This window comes from Danio rerio, chromosome 8 (genome assembly GCF_049306965.1).
Source record: "Danio rerio strain Tuebingen ecotype United States chromosome 8, GRCz12tu, whole genome shotgun sequence".
In the NCBI taxonomy this organism is placed as follows: domain Eukaryota; kingdom Metazoa; phylum Chordata; class Actinopteri; order Cypriniformes; family Danionidae; genus Danio; species Danio rerio.
The window spans coordinates 17,216,234-17,233,437 of NC_133183.1; the positions used below are offsets into that span (position 1 = coordinate 17,216,234).

At 37.7% G+C, this 17,204-nt stretch overlaps 1 protein-coding gene and 1 long non-coding RNA gene across 11 annotated transcripts in view; both read right to left on the reverse strand.

Moving 5' to 3' along the window:
* The window catches only part of agbl4 (AGBL carboxypeptidase 4), a 685,205-nt gene that overhangs the window by 142,000 nt on the left and 526,001 nt on the right, over nt 1-17,204 (reverse strand). The gene's annotated exons all lie outside the window — the stretch shown is intronic.
* On the reverse strand, nt 6,192-13,690 carry LOC141375594 (uncharacterized). Its single transcript, XR_012384178.1, has 3 exons — nt 13,531-13,690; nt 12,410-12,581; nt 6,192-7,265 (listed from the first exon to the last, which is right to left on the reverse strand). It is a non-coding gene; the product is annotated as an uncharacterized lncRNA (long non-coding RNA).

Genomic DNA, 17,204 nt, shown 5'->3' on the forward strand with positions numbered 1-17,204 from the left:
CGCAATTTACCATCACCCAATTATTGACAATACCCAATTTTGGTGTTGATATGATAAAATCCATTGGAGGAGTTTGTCAAAGTACAACGCCTGGAAATAGCAAAAACTGCACTTTTTCGGCAGAGAAAGTTAAAAATGTTTGACTTCCTGTTAGGTTTGAGATTTCACTCGAAAATACTTCTTTGTAGATACTGGCATGTTTCATGTGTGTGCCATTTTTTGTATGTGTACGTAAAACGTAGCCCAGGGGCCAGTCTGTCAAATATGCATAGGTGGCGCTGTTGAGTCATTTTGCCACACCCACTTTCGAAAACTTATAACAAATGTAAATTTTCGTAAAACTTTGTGAGTTTTCGAGTATGTTTAGACCCTCAAAAACGCAATTCATTCTAGAGAAAAAGAAGAAGAAGAAAATGAAGAAATGGAGCAATTCCAATAGGGCTTACGCAGCATTTCAGTGCTCTGTCCCTAATTAAAATATAAAAATAGTACATTTTTCACAATATTTTCCAATATATTTTACAGAACTTCCCTCAGAAGTGAACGGGTAGAACCTACAAAACGAGCCCCTTTATCACACACACATTCCCCCGGTTACCTGAGATGGCAGGCACGGATGAAGGGCGTGGATTAGGTGATTACAGCGTTGCCATGGCGATTGGCAGGTCGGGCGGAATGGGGCGGAAAAGGGCCCGCGTTTGAAGTGGTAAGTCCTTTCATAAGGCTTTGATCAGGCAGATGTTTGTAGTGGGGGCAAACCTTAAGAACAAACAGGACTTCAGAAAGATCAGCTATCTGTTGAGTAACGTTCAGCCTCTAAGGGAAAAGAAAAAAAAAACCCTCAACCGATAATCACTGACTTTTTTATGCAGATTACAGAGGGAAGAAAGACAGAGAAAGAGAAGGAGAGAGCTTGGTTTGGAACGATAGACGGGGAGGATAAGGAGGAAAAAAATAAAAAGAGACCGCAGAGAGAGCAGACGTTCTCTCCCCATTTTATATTTGCACAAAGATGGTGCCAAATGAAATTCATTGTAGAGTAAATACTTACACAGCACACACATATGTTTCCCGCTCTTAAAACTCTGGGAAATCTAATTGAAATACAAAGCGACAATAATGAGTAGTGCATGTTGGTGCAGATTTCTTTTCAGCCACCAAACACCTCCAAGCATCAGTCTCTACATGTGGGTGTGTGATTGAGTATGTTCTCGGTAGATGTACGCAGTGTGCAATAACTCCATACGCGTGGTGCCGCCACACTAAAGCCATTAGATCTCAGCAAGAGAGAGAGAGAGAGAAGTACTTTAGTGCTGTAGGTGTGACCCAAAGCCCCCAACCTCCTCCATCACAAAGCTGAGGATGGAGGAAAGCAAACCAGGACAGGACAGAGCACAGCAGGGGTGCCGATTGAGGGCTACAGGTAGGTGTGCACTGGATACTGATTGTCCCGTTGTTGTGTCTGAAAAGCAATGTAAAATGTTGTTCTCCTGCTAAAAATACTAGGACTCCACGATATTGGAAAAATCTGACATTGTGATATTTTATTTTTTCATGATAAATATTGCGATATGAATACAGTTTCACTAGATGAATAGCTCTATTTGTCTGTGTTCTGGAGAGTCTAACATTATTCAGATACAGTAATAACAATGCAAACTCTGCATTTCTCACTTTGTATTGTCTTGTTTCTCGTCCAAGTATCAAAAAATTCACAGATCACGTAAAAGTATTGTACATTTTTTACCTTCAGAAGAAATAACTTCAGAGACATATTATGTTATATTCACCTTCAGAAGAAATAGCTCAAAACTTAGACTGATCTGCCATCAGAGTAAGTAAAATAATCCATTTTTCGCCTTGAAAGTAGATATTTAGACTTGAAACTACACAAAAATTCCAAGGGCATACATTGAATAAATTTTGTATAAACAATTAAATACAATTATTCTTAACCTGTCCTCATTTGTTAGTGCCCAATTGTTTTAAACTCTCTTGAAATTCGCATTCACAGCTATTATGGTTAAACTTAGCAGTGACTCTGCAAATCATGCGTTCTGTAGCTCCTTGTTACCAGAGCTGGAGTGGGACACTGTGGCGAGGGGGCGTGGCCGAGAGCCGTGGGAACGGGGTGAGGCCACCGCGTAAGTGGATACACGTTCGGTGCGCACCTGCCTCGGATCCCACGGAAGGAGCTCTGGACAATAAAGGGAGGACCGATGGCAGAGGAAGACGAGAGAGGACCGGGCCTGGGCATATTGTTTTACTTTTGCTTTCAGTTTGACGGCAGTCTCCGCGAGGAGCTGCCGTCCGTTTGTTTTGGTTTAAATGGCAGTCTCCGTGAGGAGCTGCCGTCATTATTATTAATAAATATTTTAAACCTGCGTCGGTTCTCCGCCTCCTTTTTCCCGGCGGCCAAAGGGCCGTAAACTTCATTACACTGCCATTTAAACTGAAAGCAAAAGTAAAACAATATGCCCGGGCCCGGTCCTCTCTCGGCTTCCTCTGCCATCGGTCCTCCCTTTATTGTCCAGAGCTCCTTCCGTGGGATCCGAGGCAGGTGCGCACCGAACGTGTATCCACTTACGCGGTGGCCTCACCCCGTTCCCACTGCTCTCGGCCACGCCCCCTCGCCACAGACACCTTTTCAGCCTTGGAGTTTCAAGCCTTAGAACGGCCTACTTCAGTTCACGACTGACTATATTAAAATAACATCATTTCCAGTTCAGTTTCTGATGACACTACCACGTCTTTTTCAAGGAAAAAGTTGCTTTAGAACTTCAAATATTTTTACATAATTATGAGAAGATTAATGGGTAGCTAAATCTCCAACACTATTCTTTAAAACATCACAATGTTCTTTCCTGCAATATCTAAATATATTTTCTGTGCAAATTTCTTTACAGATATCCAGTCCTTTGTAACAGTGGTCACACACAAAACAAATAAAGACAAAATATGTACACCTACATAAGTAACCCAAACAGTATTATATGTCTTAACACACAAAAATAAAAATAAAAATAAATTACTCAGATGAGGTTCAAACTTGGGTCAGTGGCGTCATAACGCAACGTGCCAACCACTGGACCACAATGGTGCTGTTATGCTGGTGTGTTTAGAATAAAAAATAAGCATTGCACTGTTATCTGCCAAACTCTTTTAACCACAGTATTACTTTCTATTGATGGCTTAATTTTTTTATCTCCTTTTTAGATTTCTGATCAAGTCATGTCAGATTTATTAAGTGTAGTGTAGTGAATCATCTGATTTTCATTGAGCAGGTGTAATATTCATTAATATTAATTAATCAAATTCTTATTTTCACTAAGGTGCCGCTGTTTGAGGTCGAATGAGAGTGACATCATCATTAACCTGCAGGCTGCATTTTGCTCACGGCTGTATTATTTTCACAGCAAGAAAATAAATAAAAAGGGCAGACCTTCGGCAAAATAATGAATAAAAAGAGTAAGGCTATGGTCAAATAAATAAATAAATAAATAAAGTATGACTGCAGAGAGTGCAAGCAGCTAGGGACACCACCCCCCCCCCGGCCAAAAAACGGACTGACCCACCGGGAATTTTTCCGGTCCTCCCGATTAGCCAATCCGGGTCAGCTTGTTACCATAATTCAGATTTAACATTGCATATCTTGCAATGTGACTATTACGGATGCGCATATTGCGATCTTGATGCTGAAATGGTATTATTTACCTAAAAATTACCTAAGCAAACTCTCGTCAACAAAAAGAAAACGCTCCCCTTTGCCACTTCATGAAATAAAACCTTATGCTTCATAAGCACTCTTAGTTCGGAATTTCTTAGGATGTTTTTTTTACATTTGATTATCCTTTGGTTTGTTTTGAACCACATGTGATGCATCTGAAATTGCATTCTGACAACTACTTCCTAATGCAGAAAATATTGCATCTGCCACTTCAGTTTATAAATCCTTTCCGGTGGTGGTGTCGTGAATTAAAGAGGTGGGTTGGGGTTGGGGGGTGTTGGGGGGGTTGTCGCGGGGTCACTTCAGATGATTTTGGAAGGGTACTTATCTATCCAAGACAAAAAAGAAATACATTGGGGCCTGTAGTGCGAATGTATGGATGCACTGAGGGATTAAATACATTACATGGACCCTTTTCACGTTTCCTGGTTACTCAGCAGCGAAGGTAAACTTAGGGTGCTTTCACAAACTATACATTTCCAAACTATACAGAATAAAGCACGACTGCGCCTGCGAAACAATGTTTTACGGCATTGCAAATGGCAAAGGCGCATCGCAAGTCAGGAGGAGGCGTGAATTAATTTAGCTAAACTGCAACATGGTCATCTTCCGAAAATAATATCAATGATCCATCAGGTAATGTTTTTCCCCCTCTCTATCTGTTTAAAATTGTTGGTAAAGCGCTGTCAATAAATATTTTTCCTTCAAACTAGGGCTGATCATGATCTTGATTCGACCCTAAACATGATCTTTATTCAGCTTTTCTACGATTCAGCCAAATATATTTTCAAGGTCAGGAAAGAAGAGTAAAGGCGTTCAAATGACGTTAATAGTGTCACATACTGTATTTACAAAGTATAATTCACCCAGAAATGTTATTTTTGTCTAAATGTAATGTATTCGCGGCTGCGAAATCACATGAGGCAACTTTAAGCTGTTTGTTTTCTTCAGAGAATGCTCGCGTGCACACCAATCTCGGCTACTTTAGTTTACAGAACCTGCATATGCTGTGAATAACAAGTAATAAACTTATAAATAACATTCAGTTTGTTGCACAGAGCGATCGTTTGAGAGCCGCGCTGAAAGAATGACTTTCAAAGGCGAAGTGAAAGTAAAAGTAAATGTGGTGTTACACCAAATTCTGTGATGATCGTGTTCTGTAACCCTAGTTGGCGCTGTTCTCACTGTTTGGCTTGAACTCACTCCCACAGGTACCGGCGCGCACATCATTTAAATGATCATATTGCATTTTACAGTTATGATTACGACAAGCATTTCATGTGTTTTTTTCTTTCATAGCGAACACATAGTGTTGTGCATGAAAATAAATGTTTACTGTGTCAGTATAACTACCCTATATAATGTTGAATATAATGCAATAGTTGAATCTGATAATGAAAAATGTCTCATTTTACCAGTGAAAACAAATGGTCTAATAATGCTGTCAACGACAAATGAAAAGCACATGTCTTAAACATAGTAAATCAACTTTATGAATAGTTATATTCTGATGTCATCATTTTACTATGAATTAACAAACAGGACATATTGAAAGTCTGTTCAAGTCCACCATAATGACTATACAAAACTTTGCATTTTAACCAACTGTAGACCTATAGTCCTGTTATTATTATTATTATTATTATTATTATTGTTTTACCATATGTTTGAGAATTAACAATAATAATAGCCTTCTAATATTAACCTTTATTTTACATCTATAGAATCGTAAGAAAATTGTGATCTTGATTTTAAGCAATAAAAATCGTGATTCACATTTTAGCCAGAATCGTGCAGCCCTACTATAAACCCCATAAGATGGGACAGTGCATCGGACTAAGGCAACCACATTAGCTTAAAAGGCGCAGTACTTTTTGCGGTTGGGTCTGTTTTAGTATGTATCATGTTCTCACCACAAACTAACCGATCCAGTGTTCATTTGAAAGCATACAATGAGGTCTCGATACGCTTTTTTTGGTCCGTTTTGGTGCACACTTGTGATTGCTACATTCACAAAAGGGAAATTGAACTCTAGTGTGATTTAACCGTACACCCTTATATGTTTGTTTCAAGAGTTCACACTTAGATGTTGTTTGACAAATGTTAGAAGGTTTGGCATGCTCTCCTGGGAGAGAACCCTGAGCTCGGAGATAGTTGAGCCCAGGGCTCCCGCCTGGTCAATAGAGCATGCAAGAGGAGTACGAGATCAGGTGGTTCTCGAGAGCTCCCCATGGTAAAGGAGGAAAGGAGGAGAGAGGTGGATTGGGGGTTTCTTCGGAAAATGAAGGTAAGGGAGGAGATTTAGCTAGGCTACTTATAGTGAGTTTGGATTAATCTGATTGGCTAACTAATGATTATAGATGGGTGACCAGCTGCAGTCAATCATATCATGTGCTCCTCTCAAAATTAGTTTGTGAAACTTCACTTATTTGAAACGATAATTATTGTGAAAAGTGCTATACAACTAAAGTTGAATTGAATTGAAGCAAATCTATGAAGAAAACACACCAGATTCTGAAACAACAAACCAAGTGTAAACACATCCATGTAGAATGTTTTGAAGGTTAACACAAGGAAATAAACATACAGTACGTTGAAGGATTACAAGGCCTTTGAGTCTGATCTTGCTTGGGAAACTTAATTGAGGTCCTTCACCATAATGGAAAGGGTCTTCTTCTCAATAAATAGTGCTATATGAGCTTTGTGAGCGCCCCTCCACCTTTTGATAGTATCATGGGATCACGGTCCATGGAGAATCTCCATGCTTCTGGCTACATGGCGAGAGCATCAGATAGGATAATGTATTATTAAAACCCCCAATGTCTTGGTGTTTAATATAATCAGCAGCAGAGCAGACACGCTCTACTTACAGCTCTGTTGCTTGCCGTCTCATCTAATCCATAGTGCCTTTGCTCTCTCTGAGTTTGCCCATGAGTTCCAAGGAGACCAAATCTTAGAGGTAAACAGGGACGGAGCAGGTATTTCGCAGAAGGGAGGGACAGTTACTGGATTACAGTACATGCTTAAAGTCACTGTAAAGTTTTTAATTATCTTAGCCTCAGACTGAACAACTAAAAAAATGTTTGGCGACTAGTTGCTAAGTGCTCAACGCTGGCCATACTCTGTTCTGCAAAACAGCAGAGGGAGTTCTGAGTCTAAGAGCACGAGCCACGCTACCAACCGGCGCAAAGTACTAATGAAATATTAATTATTAGCCTTGTGTGTCAGTGAAATGAGCCTGAACGGGATCCCACAGGAAGAGCTGTCAGGAAGAAGGAGAGGGGGAGCGAGACAGCTAGGATGAGCAGGCCCTGACCTTTACTGTCAGTCGAGAGAGAGAGGGACAGCGACAGTGAAGGAGGGGAGAGATCAAGAGAGAAAAGCAGCCCCAGAGCCCCCTGACTCCTTGTCTTACGCCAGTCATCCGCTGGGACACATCATTCTGACCTGCTCTGATCCATGACTGCTCTGCTCAACAGCTTTTCACCAATCGGCAGACAAAAAGTCCTCTGACTGCCACACGCAGCACAGATATCTTCTGCACAGGAGATAAAGTTTGAAATGAATAGTTCTGGTACGACAATAACAAAAAGTAACAAGTAAAAAAAGTACACTAAGCATCAGAACATGTCCCATGTAAATACCATTACCATACACTAAGTAGGTAAGGTACTAACATGTAAATATCCAAGAAACCTACAATCAGGGCTTGACATTAACCTGCCAAATGCGGGTAGATTTCAGCTGTGACGGGTTAGACAACCACATCCACTAGCCACTTTGGCCAGTTGAAAATAATTTTTAAATAGTAAGCTGACTTTAAATAGTAAACTGACTGTTTTTTAGTAAGCTGACTGCGATGTCACTAGCCAGTCTGGAGGCTGTGGACACCAGGCAGCTAAAGAGAATTACTAATTCAATTTTAAGTGACACTGCTCATCCCCTACATTCAAAGTTTCAGCTCCTTCCTTCTGATCGAAGATTTCTAGTATCAAGCTGTAGAACTAAACAATAATCTATGACCTTTAGCCAGGACAGACTACTGTGCTAGTTTTAGATACATGACTTCACTTTTGCGTTTGTTAGTTTCTGAAAGGATCAGATGACAGAAGCACATCAATATTCATCCGCACGGTATTATCATCCGCTCAAGAAGTTTGTTATTTTTAATTATAGACACGCGGCAAGCGAGAAAGCTACTAGTATGGTGGACAGGGTAGATTCTGCTCTTCTTCTTGGCTTTGTGGATGTTCATCAAGACGGCAACAAGGTTTGTTTAAGTTCAGGTCGACCATGGCTCGTTATTATATGTATATATTATTACAGTGTAATGTCTCGACTGTGTATTCAAAAATGGGGTTTCCTTTGTTTTCATTCTCCTTCTTGTTTACAAGCTAGAGACAGATCTCTGTAAACCAATAGCATTCAGCTGCATATCTAGAGCCACCTTTTGGTACCCTTTTGCTGTGCTAGGTACCCTCCCGAAAGGGTACCCAAAAAGTGGTACGGTACGGTTTGCTTTTAGGTACCTTTTGGCAGTGGAAACGCCATAAAAGCGTACCGAACTGTACCGTACCACTCAGTGGAAACAGGCCATAAACAATACATTTGTGTGGCTTAATCGCTCATTAATTCATTGTTATTCATGCATACACCAACATTGAGTGAAATTCTTTAAAAGTAAAGAGTATAACATCTAAAAACACATCTTAGTGGGTGATTCATCAATTAAATAATCTTAGGCAAATTTTCCTTAACTGTTTAACCTTCACATTGTTTTAGAAACTCATGTTGTGTCAAAAATAAAAGGTTTGATAATCTTAGGGAGAAAATGTTTCAAAAGCTATCACCAGTACAGTGAAAAATGATTTGTTTGTACCTTATTTATTCCTAGAAAGTGCATATTAGGGGGTTGTGTAGCGCAGTGGGTAGCATGATCGCCTCACAGGAAGAAGGTCGCTGGTTTGAGCCTCTGCTGTGGAGTTTGCATGTTCTCCCTGTGTTCATGTGGGTGTCCTCCGGGTGCTCCAGTTTCCAAAAATATGCGCTATAGGTGAATTGGGTAAGCTATTGGGTGTTTCTCAATGTTAGGTTGCAGTTAGAAGGACATCCGCTGTGTAAAACAAATGCTGGATAAAATGGAGGATCATTCCACTGTGGTGACCCTGGGACTGAGCCGGAAAGAAAACTAATGAGTGCAAATTAATATCTTAAACATACTGTACATTTTATCACCACAATTAGTACACTAATATATACTACTCCAGTGACATCTTTTTGACCTTGTTTATCTAAATGTACAGTGAGAGAGGACTGACACAGAAAAAAGATTCATATAGTGTGCTTCTCTATGATCAGGTTTGATAGTGTCTAGCTAGCTGCACAAACAGATCTTGTGTCCTGAAAAACAAAGCTATGTGGATGTAAGTAATTGCTGTCTGTTCTGTGGAAATCAGACACACACATATTTAAATATGCAGATATGTTAGTTATCCCTGAACAGTGTTTCACAACAGGCCGGCTGTAGGAGTAATTGAAGGTTTTGTGGGGTTTTAATCCGCTCTCAATTCCTAGCAATTCACTTTCAGTTTACCACAACAATCCAGCATAAAATCAAGCATGGCGGACTTCACAGTGAAGATATCAATACAATTTATTGCAACCACAAGAATACAGTTACATTCAAAGTTATTAGCCTTCATGTTAATTTTTTCTTTTAAATATTTCCCAAATAATGTTTAACAGAGCAAGGATTTTTTTAAAGTATTTCCTATAGTATGTTTTCTTCTGAAGAAAGTCTTATTTGTTTTATTCTGGCTAAAATAAAAGCAGTTTTTATTTTTTTAAAAACCATTTTAGGGACAAAATTATTAGCCCCTTTAAGCTATTTTTTTTACGATAGTCTACAGAACAAACCATGTCACTTTAAGCTGTAAAGAAGTGTCTTGAAAAATAACTAGTTAAATATTCTTTACTGTCATCATAGTGAAGATAAAATAAATCAGTTTTTAGCAATGAGATATTAAAACTGTTATGTTTAGAAATGTGTTGACAATCATCTCTCCGTTAAACAGAAATTTGGAAAAACATTAAACAGAGGGCTAATAATTTAGGGGGGTAGGGGGTATGGGGTATATAAATCTGACTTCAACTGTAGTTATTTAATCACTTTATTGTTGTTATAAATAGCTGGTAACTTTGGAAGCTGACCACATAATTTTTTTTTGCAAACAATATAAAATACTGATTAAATATCCTTCGGATTAAATTTAAATTTTTCTTTCACCTTTAAGTTAATTTTAGATGATTTTGTACTTTTAGCATTTAAATAATCTAGATTCCTCAATACACCCCAAAGTTTTATGTTTCAAATTTATTTTCATTTATCTTATACTTAAAATAAACTCTTTTTGCCTCTCTTATTTTGTTCCTAACCTCGTTTCTCTTTATTTTATAAAATTCATAACCACTACACTTACTATCCTTTCTAAACTTTGCAAAACAATCATCTCTTATCTGTTACAGTTGTAATTTATCATCTGTAATCCAGGGGTCTGATCTTTGTTTAAATCTTATTTTTTATATGGCGCTATTTTATTCAAAGCCTTACTGAACAGATCCTTAAAACAATCCCAAACTGCATCCACATTCTTAGATCCTCATATACCCCAGACCAATTAATTTGATCTAATATAGCACAAAATAAATTAGGACTGTAATTCTTCACTGGCCAGACTAAAACAGTATTATGTCCCATAAACATTGCACTTTTCTATATAAATATACTAAAAAATGAACACTCATACTACACTCAATTACACCACTACAACTTATCCTAGCTGAATCAGATGTCAGAATCAAATCAATAATAAACTGCGATTGGTGAGTAATTTTAGTTGGTACCTCAATAATTTGCTTCAATCCAAAAAAATCGGAAAAATGTTTAAAAGCCTTACATAACAAAGAGTCCTTATTTGACATATCAGTGTTTAAATATCCATTTATTATAATTTTAATTCCAAGGCGGTTTCACAAAATCATTTAAAACTCCTACTAACAATTTTTAAATACTTTGAACTGGTGGCCGATACAAGTTTCCAATTGGTTTACTCTTCGCAAATAAAATGTCCACCCACACAGCTTTAATGGATGCACTATTCATTTCTGACATTAAAAGACAAATCAGATCTTACTGTATATAAACACATACGCCACCACCTTTACGATTTCGTTCTCTTCTTATCAGACTATAATTTGCAATTTCAATTTCTGGGTCCAACACTGAACCGTCCAACCATGTTTCACTGCATCCAAGTACCGATAACCGTAGATCCGAACATAACAGTCTATTAAAACTATTGTTTTAAAATGCATTTAGGAAAATCTTCTTTTCGTTTAATATAAATTGGGGAATAAAATATACAGGGGGCTCATTATTTTTTACTTCAACTATACATCCTTAAGACCATTTTTACAATTACAGTGTCACCTTTTATATTATTATTGTATTCGTTTACAAGAACATCAAACTCTGCACTTCTAAGCTGTTTTCACACTTTGGTTGGATTGCCATGTCTGAACTCAACCCTCTCCCTGCAGGTCTTTTTTTCACACACACACACAAAATATTGTATAACTGAAGTGTGGTACATTTGCGTCATCTATGCAAGTGCCACCGGCAGCTGTTTACCACTGCAGCTAGCCATCAATTCACGGGGAGGAAGCAAAAATGGAAACTATTGTTCAAATACCTTTGGTTTTTGCACCAAAACACAAAACAGCATACACTTGCAATGTGACTAGAAATGTGAATGCCACAGTTGGTTCTAAAGGCACCGTTGTACCTTTTTTTTTTTTTTTCAGAAGTTTAAGGCTAGTAATTGATTTTCATATATACAGTATATAGAACTCGCCTCTCTAACTACTATAATTTGAATGTGTCATGCTAAACAGGGAGTTCATTAAAAGTATATTCTCAGATTATAATGCTGTGATGTAAATAACCTCATCTCTCTGCATAATTTGTTCAAACATTTCCATATTGCTACGATTAGATGCTTTTTATTGGAAGTTTATCACTAATATATTCAACCTTTTATTCTTTTAAATAAGGAATAAAAAAAGAAAGTTGCTGTGAATCTATTGGGTGAATAAATCACATATATGTTAAAGATGCCCTATAATTAAAACATGGGAATACCAAGGCATAGTAAAATAATCAAAAGATCAGTATATAGAAATGGGCATACTGTTAGTCTTAGACACCACTGTTTTCTTGTTTTCATGTAAATTACATGAGTGTAAAAGCCTGGTGGAAAACGGAAGTAGAGGACAAAACAAACTGACGAGACTTCCACATTTGCATGTATGCCTACTTTAGGTCATTTATCCGGGCCTGACAAGCAGCCAGAGTAAAATGAGAAAATATGATACCCTGGTGTTTGAAAAATGAATGTCTTTATGCTGTTTTCATCTGTTTTTATATTATTTGTTTTTATATTATTTATACTTGTCTCTTTTATTCCTATTTATGTAAAACACTTTAAATTGCCACTGTGTGTGAAATGTGCTATATAAATAAACTTGCCTTGCCTGTTTATAAATGGCAAATTATAGATTACTATGGAAATATACTGCTAACTAAAGCATGTCTATGGTGCCAGATCGGTTTGCTCAATTCACCTATATCGCATGTCCTGAGACAGTGGAAGGAAACCCAGGAACACCCGCGCGAGCATGAGGAGAACATGTAAACTCCGCACAGAAACGTCAGCTGGCCTAGTAAGAACATGAACCAGTGATGTTCTTGCTGGGAGGCAACATTTCTAACCATTGTGCCGCCATGCCGCTCTGTCTAGAAAGGAAGGAGGAGTAGGGGTGGATTATTCAAAACAAAGATACTAAGGTAAGAAATTCTCGATATTTATGGTGAGTTAAGGATTGACTGATTGGTGGATCATGTATTAGCTAATGCTCAACCAACTGTGTTCAATCATAAGCACATGCTCCTCTCGAAATTATTTTATAAATAAACCACATTTCTACTTCACCAAAGGCTGCTTTCTCATTATGTAGTTAATAACAAAATATATAATACATGTGATTGCGTTGTTTCCATGTTGTCTGTGATTCTTAAAGTTATTCCCAGAAACCCCAGTCGCTGATCCATCCTTCAGTGTAAACAGCACAGACAGAATGCTACCCAGAAAGTCATGAAGTGAGGAAAGATCTGTGACATGGCTACTTTAAAATTGTGCAGTCTGAGCTTGGCATAAGAATTGCATCATATTTTTAGAAACATGGGGTTTTTATATGAAATTGTATGGTACATATGGAGAGGAGAGTATGCTCTGCAGGGGGGTTGTCAAACCCACTTTTCTACACAAAGCATACTCAAAAATGCACAATGTTTTCCCAAAAAACATGAAGCGTTTATAAGAAAGTGTCTGGTGCATATGGAGAGGAAAAGAGAGTGTAATCTACAGGTGGTTTGTCAAACCCACTCAGTTAGTGCATGCTGTTCACCTAATGGCGTACTGTACTAATAACAAGAACAATACTGTACTGCACTAATAACAAGGGTTTCTGCATTCTAATTTTAGCCTACTTAAAGTTTACAAAAAATGATTAAGTCATCAATAATTAGGTCACCCATAATTGCTTTAACACCAACTGGTCTGCTAAAAAAAACCCACAGTGGTCTGTTAAAAAAAAAACCTTACAAAAACACAAGAAGCCCGAATAAATGCAAACCAAATGAGCCAAACACTGTCAAACGTGCTCTACTGAGAAAATGCTCTTACTGTCATCCTGCTCATCCTGCACTCACTGATGTCCACTGAGCAGAGACCAAACCGGCACTGAAGGCTCGAGCCCCGCATGTCAGCACCACAGAAACCCCTAGAACATGCAGCCGTCAGAGCGCTTCACGTGGCCCAATAACAGGAGCACGTAGCCCTCAATGACAGCTCTCAACACGGGACATTACTTTGTCCTGTGCTGTGGGAGGGGAAGCAGGTGTGTGTTGTGGTGTGACAAAACAGGAGGTGACAGCTTGTGTTTTCATTCGGCCCCCCCGCAGGACACGGTATATCGCTTCGGTCACACTGCTTCAATATCTTTGTTTCTTTCTAGCAGCCATTTTCCTATGGGCTGCCTTTCTTTAATTCATCTCCCTAACACAACTCCCAAGTTCTATCTGCTTATTTACATGTGTGGCCTTTTGATATGATTTGGCAGATTAGCTGGATGGCTGCTATTATAATTTTTAACTCATTTGCACCGAACTGCATGTTTTGGTACAGTACAGTATGGTACTGTATGCAGTTTTTTCTGTTACCAAAATAGTGAGCTAATATGGCATGTTTCCATTGAGTGGTATGGTATGGGTCACTTTTATCAGGCTTGCATTTCCACTGTCAAAAGCAGGGATGTCCAGATTCGGTCCTGGAGGGCCGGTGTCCTGCAAAGTTTAGTTCCAACCCCAATCAGACACACCTGGGCTAGCTGATCAAGCTCTTACTAGGCTGTCTAGAAACATCCTTGCAGGTGTGTTGAAGCAAGTTGGAGCTTAAATTTGCAAGACACCGGCCCTCCAGGACCAAGTTTAGACACCCCTGGCATAAAAGGGTACCGATTCTGGCCTTGGTGTATGACAGAACGTTTCAGTCTATGTCATTTTCGCTTAAAGAAATGTCAAAGTAAAGCTGTACAATTCATTCACATGTCATATGAGAAGCACTTCCCACAAAACAGAGGCTTTATACACATAAATACTTGTGAATGAATGTTCATTACTAACCTATCTATGAATATAATTTGATTATAACTGCAGATCAATGATGCTAAATTGTCTACTGTAAAGTCTGCAATTATATAAAATAAATAAATAAATGCAACATATATGAACACATACACCTTACAGTCTCTGATTTGTTACCAAACTACAAAAAAATAAAATAAAAAATACACACAGCATACATGTAGTCCTTATTTGGCTTCAAAAACAACATGCAACATGTAGCCTACAGTCAGTGCAAACCTCTCATCTGTATCTTTAATCTTCACCAGCATATGTAACCTCTTGTTAGAAAGTAATTCGGTGCTTCCTGTGTTTTTATTCTCCTGGCTTGTGTACAGCAGCGTGTCTAACTCTGCCTTTTGTTTTGCTAGGTATGCTTTGGAAAGGGTACCCAAAAAATGGTATGGTACAGTTCACTTTTTGGTACCTTTTGACTGTGGAAAGGGCCATAAAAGTGTACCAAACCATACCGTATTACTCAGTAGAAATGGGCCATTCCTATACTATGAACTATACTGTCCCTATCAAAAAAGTATGGAACCAAAAGGGTGGGGATAGATTAGTTTAATCTGATACAAATGATTGTCACTTGCGATTGCGAAACAACATTTTTAACACTAGTTCTAACTACTAAATTTGTCATTTTTTATTTTGACTTTAAATGTGCTTGCCTCTTTTGCCTAGCATCTTCTTTGCCTGCTAACAAAAACATAACTTTCTGCTGCAAAAACATTACTTTATTTAAGATTCGTCTTTCAAAACAGCTTATTCATGGCCATGAAAAAGCCTTCACCCCTGCTTATGAAAGTGAGGCGCGGACATATAGACTGAACTATAGGCTGTATTACCAAAAAAGATTGTATTTAGGGTAATGACATAGTTAAATATGACTACAAACGTTCAAAGCTTAATTTTAATTTCTCAATAGAAGCTTTTAATGAAAATATGACGTTGCAGTCTTCCCTAAACCCAACCAATAGTATTTTAAAAAGCACAGATTAACCCGCCCACCCACTTTCGTAAAGCCAACCCACAAATTTAAAAAGCAATCCAAAAATATAAAAGCCCCCTGATTTTTACAACATTTTACTACATTCTTACTCTGTTATTTACTTGTTATTTTATTTTTATTTTTTTGCCTTCTGTTTTTGTCTTACCCGCTTTCTGGAGCCGTTGTTTACTGGACTCAAACCCCGTCCATCATCATGGTCATTTCCTCTCCTCTATAACTAGACAAACTGATAACAGCCAGAAAGCCGTCCATATGGAGGTAAGCGGTCAGCTAGTAAGCTCATAAAAGAACAGCATTATACCACCTAGTAGCGCTCATTTTAAAGTCGAAATGCAGCCATACCTACTTCTGGCTACATAATTCACAATCGCCAGAAATGTATATAGGGATACATTTTCAGAATGAGCCTATGCAGCCATTTTCCAAACATTTCAGAATGAAAACCAATAATTTATGTCTCATTTATATCTCATTTGTTTCCAGGTTCCATCTATATTTGAGCAAATCTTAGATAGTTCACCAAAAATGTTAATTACACTTAGACCTAAGATATAGGTGATTTTTCTTTTAGTAAAACATTAAAGATTTTTAGTTGAAAGTGTACAGTGCTGAAAAAAAAAAAATAGAAACCCTTACAGACTTTGTAATGGTGTTATAATGGGAAATGTATTGGTTTTAATGGAAACTGTAATGGTCCCTGTAGGTTTTTGCTGGTAATTTCTCGCTTTCTATTGGTGGCATGCTAAAGCCACTAAATAGTAATAGAATATGTCCCAAAACACACCAGAAACCATTAAATGTACCAGTTTTAATGGATAACAATTGATGGTTTGCATTGTTTTAATGGGATTTGCAGCAGAAACCATTAGAACTTCTGTGATGGTTTCACTTTTTTCCAGCTGGACTGGTCCCTTGGTGATTCATAAAGGCAGTTACAGCAGTAAGTGTTTCGTATTTCCATGTTTGTGTCTCCATATTCAGATGATATGATGTGTTCTCCTGAATGTTTAGCTTTTTAAGTGCTATAGCAAACTGGCTGTATGGAACGAAACTCTGTTGCTGATGGACTATTAAAGATCGTTTAAAATGCCTTAGGACTGATGACTAAGAACATCCTGCTTTTTTTTTTTTTTTTTTGATCATTACGTTTTTTAAGACCTCAATGTTTCATCAAAGGCCATGGGGAATTATTTTGTTATGCCTGTATGTTTCCTTTTAGTGCCAGTAGTTATGGACTCAATTTTTATACATCATCAAGAATCATCATTTTTGTTAAAAAAAAGTAAATTAACAGCAAATTTTCTTTTTTGTGTTCACTATCCTTTTAACAACAAGTGTGTATGCTGGTGAGGTATTGAGAGCTGATTTGTTCAGATGGTTTTCTTTGATAACTATTGGTTATTAGTGGGGGAATCTGATTTGTCAGTCTTAGACACAATCTATGAGGAGGAATTTTATTGCCAACTTACCAAATAATAGATTTAGGCCTATATTGTATATGAAAAAAAAAATAATAATAAAATACATGCATGCAACACAAATAAGTTCAAACTGTTTGACCCAATTTGACCTGACCTTTGAAATGTAGTCAATAAGTTTAATGACCTACAGTATTATAAGATATAATTCTAATTGTATTTTATTATTTATTATATATTTTTTAT